This window comes from Scomber scombrus, chromosome 3, assembly GCF_963691925.1.
Source record: "Scomber scombrus chromosome 3, fScoSco1.1, whole genome shotgun sequence".
Taxonomy (NCBI): domain Eukaryota; kingdom Metazoa; phylum Chordata; class Actinopteri; order Scombriformes; family Scombridae; genus Scomber; species Scomber scombrus.
The window spans coordinates 33,628,937-33,636,059 of record NC_084972.1 but is presented as its reverse complement, the minus strand read 5'-3'; the positions used below and the strand labels follow the sequence as shown (position 1 = coordinate 33,636,059).

Here is a 7,123-nt window from a genome sequence, read left to right as displayed (position 1 = left end):
TCCGAGACAATATATCGTCCAACAGAAGTATTTATCGTGACAGGTCTATAAAACACACAGTATATTGTTAGATTGAAAATTTCCGGTGCATGCTGGGAAAAATAAAAACAAGGATTCTACTTATATGGGCATCAGGAGGAGCATGAGGCGCCCTCCTGAACCTGTGAACCAATCAACCTGTCAATCACGACGTAGCCACGCCCTAATGCATACCCTGCTTTATCGTCAAATATAAAATCAGGGAGGCCAAAATGTCCCAAATGAACATCATACTGCATTGAAGAAGGCTTTAAACTAGCGATTGAGACCATAAACACATTTTGAAAACGTTTACTGAGGTTAGAAATCAAGTGAGAAGTTGGTGAATTCTCCATTGACTTGTATAGAGACGGAAGTCCTTTTGACACCAAAAACGGTCGCCCCCTGGTGGCCTTTTGATAGAATGCAGTTTTAAGTTACTTCCACGTTGGCCTCATTTCAGAGGACCGGAACTCCCCGCCTGGTGCTAACTAACTAATCGTCATTTCCATTAAGTGCGCAACAGCCAAGTTTGATTTGGAGACACTAACCTGTCGAAATATGTGCACTACACAAGTAAATACACAGTGTACTAACAGAATGATTTGAGATGCAGCACAAGTGTTCATTATTCATTGTTTTCTTATAATGTTCATTTATGTTGACAGAAAACATCACGTCCGCCCTAATACTTTGACACTGACGTACTCACACAGCTGTACTTGAATCAAGATGCTTAAAAGGTTGTGACCTCATACCATTGACCAATCAGCACTGATCTTCATCACCATTTTTCCAATCAGAAGCAATTATCATCGTCTCCGGTCGGTGATTCATACTAAAAGCAGCGTTTAGCCGTTTAACTGAATTACATCCAGACTCACGGAAGATTTCACTCATCCAATAATCATCATGAGGAAAAGCTGCACATGTGCTTTAATGTGTCGTTATCTCCAAATATTTGACTCCCAAACAGTCACAATTGATTCCAGTGTGGAAAGTTGAGTCTTTACCAAAGTCTAAATGCATTTGAGGTGCTGCTGACTTTTAAACAAGAAAAATGTGGGAGGTTATGCAAGTTATCAGGAGAACTAATGGAAAACTCTTAGGGGTAAAAAAAAAAAAAAGACAAATTTGATCACACAATAGTTGAGCGTGACTTAAGCGTTTGGTTTCTTCTCCTCGTCGGTATTTCATGTCGTCTTTTCCAAGCGCATCCCCCACAGGGAAAGCGCGGTGAGATATCTCCTGCTGAGTTCTCTTTCATCATGCGGTTGATTTCCCATCGTTGGTTCAGGTGATGGATGAGGATATTTAAGAGCCAAGTGCAGCAGGTCCATAAAGAGAAATCCTGCCTACTTTTATTGTCTCCAGCTCTGTTTCTGTCTGTCTCTGAGATTCAGGCCAGCACACACCCTGCAGGATATGTCTGTGCTGAAACATGGATCCAGGCTGTGCTTGGCTCTTGCATGCTTCAAAAAACATGTGTCTAAGATATTTTATATGTATATGAGTGTGATAGATGTATTCATTGCTTGGATTCAGAGATAACGGTGTACACTTTGTCTCAGTGTCTCCTGGAAGGCGTTCATTGTGTTGAAAGCTGTGAAAAATGACAGAAATAGTTGTGTCAAGACTTTAAAAAATTAGTTAAAGAAATGTACACATCACACATCACACCCTCCCCATCTGATGTTAGAGAAAGATGTGGGTGAAGAGGGGGTTTCCACACATTCTGAAGAAGAGTTCTGACTGAGTCTACTGACCCTTAACATCTTTATTCCTGATGTTCTGTTCCCACAATATCTACCAAATCCAGTGATTTACATCCGTGGGATCATTAAAAAAGGCATTGACAACTGTGTGTGTGTGTGTGTGTGTGTGTGTGTGTATGTGTGTGCGTGTGCATGTCGATAGTCTCAGTGAGAAATGAGCTGTGAAGATCTCATAATTTCACCATGAACAGACGTGACGGCCGCTGTTAGATCTGATTTCAAAGGAGGAAGAGCTCAAAGTTTTAACCCCAGCGTGTGTGTGTGTGTGTGTGTGTGTGTGTGTGTGTGTGTGTGTGTGTGTGTGTGTGTGTGTGTGTGTGTGTGTGTGTGTGTGTGTGTGTGTGTGTGTGTGTGTGTATGTGTGTGTGTGCTGCACCTGTAGAAACATTTGGAACAGTTTTTAAATCAGCAGTTTCTGTAATATTTTCCAGAGCTGTAATCTACAAAGAAACACCCCAAAAAACAGGTTTTTATCTCATTTAGAAGTATTAGTGTTAACTGTGTCCAACATTACATCATATAACATGTGATGCAGGCAGCAGGTTTATAATCACTGTACTTTAAATGTAATTATGATGCTCATCTGAAGCTGGAGGACTTGTACTATGATAGAACTTTTAAGCTCTTGTATCATCTCTGTAAACATGCTTGCAGAGACAATTCATTTAACCCTCCCGTTGTCCTTGAGTCAAGGAAGGAAGGAAAGGAGGGAGGAAGAAGGAAGGAAAGGAGGGAGGAAGAAGGAAGGAAGGGGGGAAGGAAGGGAGGAAAGAAAAGAAGGAAGGGAGGAAGGAAAGGAAGGAAGGAAGGAAGGAAGGAGGGAGGAAAGAAGGAAGGAAGGTAGGAGGGAGGGAGGAAAGAAGGAAGGAGGGAGGGAGGGGGAGGAAAGAAAGAGAGAAGGAGGGAGGGAGGAAGGAAGCAAGGACAGAGGAAATAAGGAAGGGAGCAAGGTAGGGGGGAGGAAAGAAAAAGAGAAGGAGGGAGGGAGGGAGTAAGGAAGGAAGGAAGGAAAGGAAGGAGGGAGGGAAGGACAGAAGGAGGGAGGGAGGAAGGAAGAAAGGGGGATGGAGGAAGGAAAGAAGGAAGGGAGGAAAGAGAGAGGAAAGAATGAAAGAGAGAAGGAGGGAGGAAGGACAGATGGAAGGAAGTAAGGGAGGAAAGAAGGGACGGCAACGTGAATACACACTGAATACTTTTTGTTTTCAAATTTTCATTCATCTTCTTTTTGTATGTGAGTCTGTGAAACTCCTTAAAGACTAAATCTGATTATAACGTGACCACACAGATCTGCAGGTGGTGTTTATCCTGTTGTTTAGGTATTTTTTAAATATTTTCGACAGCTGGTCAGCGAGCAGCAGAAACCCTGGTGTCGTCTGTCAGCTGTGATAAAAGCCATGTGATGGTAAAAGCTGTGATTTATTTCTTTTTAAACACATTTTAGTGGTGCTGAAGTGTCTGTTGAGCCTCCAGGACACACAGCAGCATCTCTGTGTGTGTGTGTGTGTGTGTGTGTGTGTGTGTGTGTGTGTGTGTGTGTGTGTGTGTGTGTGTGTGTGTGTGTGTGTGTGTGTGTGTGTGTGTGTGTGTGTGTGTGTGTGTGTGTGTGTGTGTGTGTGTGTGTGTGTGTGTGTGTCTACGGCGATTTGAGAATGTGCTTGGAAAAAATTCTCAAAATGCCACAGAATTTGGCTTCTGACAAGGTCCCGTACAATTGCAAACTGTGAGAAAACCGTAACTCCTGTCCAAAAACCGAAAACACCGTGAGAGACACAGAAGCCGGCAGATTCTGACAGTGTTTATTTTATTCAGATATTCCTTAAAATGAGCGCGTAAGCTCAGTGCGAAGACAGAGTGAGATTCTGTTGGGAAAAAAAGACGATTACATTAGGGTCAATGGGGAGTGAGACAGGTATTGCCGCCGGTCTCCGCCCCCCCGTTTAAATTTTGTGCAGATCCCGTCTGTCAACGTCACATTTTATGAATCCCAACACCTATGTCTACATTTTGACAAAAAATTATTTGTATCCTTTTTACGGTTTGGCCGTGAGCTTGAGATAAATAAAAAAATTAAGGTTATTTTTTAGTGCTTCTCACACTCAAGCTAACTGACGCTTCCACTCTAACTTTGAAGAAAAAGTGATTTCCACTCCTCGTTTGACTGCTCATAGTTTGAAAAGTTTACATGTTATGTAAAAACAGTTTGGTGTTTTGGAGAGAACAGAAGTTTTCCTCCGTTTTAAAGTTTGAATCACATTTCTACGTGCAGGTATGAGAGAGCTAGGTGACTCTGAAATAAGGTGACATTTTGTGGTTTAAAAAAAAAATTCCCATTCAAACTGGTTCATGGTTAACTTCCTTCGTTCATTCAGGTGATTATTTGCAGGTCATGTGACTCACAGGTTACACGCAGGACAACGTGGAGGACTTCAGGGTTAATTAGCCGTTTTTTAAATCCAATTTAAACTTACAGCTGGAGATCAAAGAATTACACACAGTAGACCAGGATCCAGTAAATGTATTGCAGGTGTAGGAGTTATTAAGACGTGCACATGGAGACTTATAGAAACAGTTTATTGTTTTAAGAAACAGAACATCGGAAAAATAGGCTGAAGTGAGGAAGAAATGAGGTCAGATAAAAAGTCTTAATTTAAAAAAAAACATAAGACTTTATCATTGCAGACACAGTGTATGCTTGGACTGTATTTTATTATTGGACTATACGTCTTTTAGATATGTTGCATTTTGCAGTAAAAGCCATTTTTCTGCCCTTTCTGGCTGCGGTGATCATTTCCAGCTCTGGGGGTGGAGGCTGACAGCGTTACTGAGTAAACAGAGTGGTGGCGGAGCAGCAGGGCAGGCTGAGTTTCAGGGTTAATTTGCTCTGCTTGTTCAGGTCGTTTTCTGCCTGCTTTAGCACCGACTCCCCAGAGAGGAGCGAGGCAACGGCTCCACGGCCGGACTGATGAACTGCTGCTGGTGGTTGTGTGTGTGTGTGTGTGTGTGAGAGAAAGAGAGAGACAGGAGAGAAAATTACGACCAAATGAAGAAAATTAAACCTGTATGTTCCTGTTTGATTAAAATAACACCCTCCCTCCTCCTCTCTCTCTCTCTCTCTCTCTCTCTTTCTTTCAGACCTGAGGAATGGGTGGGCTGTGTTCTGGGAGGGGGGGGTCAGCGGTGGATACCAGGCCTTGCTGCTGGACGAGGATCAGGGCTGGTTGTTGGTTGGAGGGAAAGACCACATCTACCTGCTGAGATCTGACAGCCTGGATCTGCCCACACGTACAGTAAGGCATCAAACACACAGCTGATGAACCTTTAAAAGTTTGTCAAGTCAAGTGCTTATATGAACATTGAAACAGGTTTTTCTAGCTGTAATCATTCCTCCTGTCTATGCTGATCATTACAAACCTTTCCTAATGAGTTTAAATGGAAGTGGTCAAGGCCAAAATCCACACAGTGTTTGCACACAGCTTCTATTGAGCTTCATCAGTGTGAGTTAGTCATATCAAGTGATTTCAGACACATTTACAGTCTTTTTAGCATCAGATTCCCTCTTAGTAACAAAAAGAGGGACTTTGCTACTAAAAACACTGTAACATTGAAACATAGAAGAAGAAGATTTGACTCATTTGGACGCTAAAGCTTCATATTAGCTTCAGATCATGGTTTGAATTACGGGGAGCTAAGGAGAGCTCGGCTCCCCTGAAAGCCAACTTTGAGGTTTTAGTAATTCAAAACCTGCTTCAGATCAACTTTTAAATCCATGTTTCCACAGAAGCAGGACTGTGGATTTAGTCCTCCATCACTTCCATTGTAAACATTATGAAGGGATCTTCTAATGGTCCGTATGAACAGGAGGAATCATTACAGCACCTGACTGATGTTTTAGGACAGATGTGAAAAACTGTGAACTTGTCCTTTAATAAACATCTTCTATTTTTCATATGTAGTCTCTGACAGATCTCACAAAGTAAAAAAACAATGTAATAGTTATTGAGATCATTTATAAGCATGAAGAGCAAAGATAAAACCATACAGGACACCATTGTTGTACATTGTCAGGTACAATTTAAAACATAATAGAAAACATACAAAGGGTTTTACTGTGAGTGTGTTGCAGGTACCTGAGGACACAGACACACTGAGGACATGTGTATCTCATTTGTAGTGTTGACATATCTGAAAGCTTCTTTAAATCAGCTCTAGATAAACTGTCTTTGTCCAGCGTTCTGCGATGTGCTAAGACTGAGTTTTATTCTCGTGCAGCGTTTGAAACAGAGAGCTGAGTGAAAGCAGCACATGTGTTTTATTTTTATTTTCTCTATCAGATCTACTGGCCCGCTGCCAAAGAACATGTGGAGCACTGCAGGCTGGCAGGGAAAAGTCTGGAGGTGAGTGTCTGAAATCTTTTTTTCTCTTTTATACGGAGCCTTACATAGATTTCATGATCTTTGACTCATGTTTTGTCTTTCTGTGAAACAGATTAAATACTTTGCTCATCAGCTTCTCAGCTGTAGTCGAAAACTTAGCAAACCTACAAATTATTGTACCCACAAAAACTGTTCATGGGTCAGAATAAGGGTTGGAAATATCTTTAAAAATAGTTTTAAAAGCAGCATCAGGTTTGTTAAAATGTACATTTAGTATTTTTGTTGGTTTTATATCATTTGAAATGACATTTGCACCATTTTTTACCAAAAGTAAGACTGAATGCTCCTGAAAATGTCAAATGGTGAAACCACAAAAGAATGATAAATATTACATATTTTATCCTCCTACAGTGTATTTAAGTGTAGTTAGAACAATTGTATTCCATTACCTTTATTTAATATAAAGTTATAATGTAAGATCATGCCAAACTAGTTGATATGGTGTTTTGTTGAGAATTTACTGTTTTTAAGCAAATTGAATTATTTGGTACAAAGTTTTTATGGTTACACCACTTAGACATTTTCGCCATAATCCTCTAATATATTCTCTCTAAATGGATTAAAAGCAGAAATTTGATGCTGGGTCCACAAAGAAAGAATGTGTGCAAGTTATTCATACGTTTATTTTCACATTTTAACCCCTTTAAATTTAAACTAAACCACATCAATCTATAACAACAGGTGTACTTACAGAGTTGTGTCAAAACTTCATTCTCACACTGGACAAAAGCTTTTCCTGTCGTCCTCCCGGGTCAAATTGACCCTGTCTGTTTTGACTGTTCCTTCTTTCCTCCCTTCCTTCCTTCCGTCTGTCCTTCCTTCCTCCCTCCCTCCCTCCTTCTTTCCTTCCTTTCCTTCCTCTCTTCCTTCTTTCCTCCCTCCCTCCTTCTCTCTTTC

General features: G+C 41.0%; 1 protein-coding gene across 1 annotated transcript in view; it reads left to right on the top strand.

Moving 5' to 3' along the window:
* Positions 1 to 4,941: 4,941 nt before the first annotated feature.
* The window catches only part of si:dkey-49n23.1 (semaphorin-3D), a gene marked incomplete in the record, with an annotated part of 32,987 nt that continues 30,805 nt past the window's right edge, over positions 4,942 to 7,123 (top strand). Inside the window, 1 exon segment of the mRNA XM_062416347.1 lies at positions 4,942 to 5,080.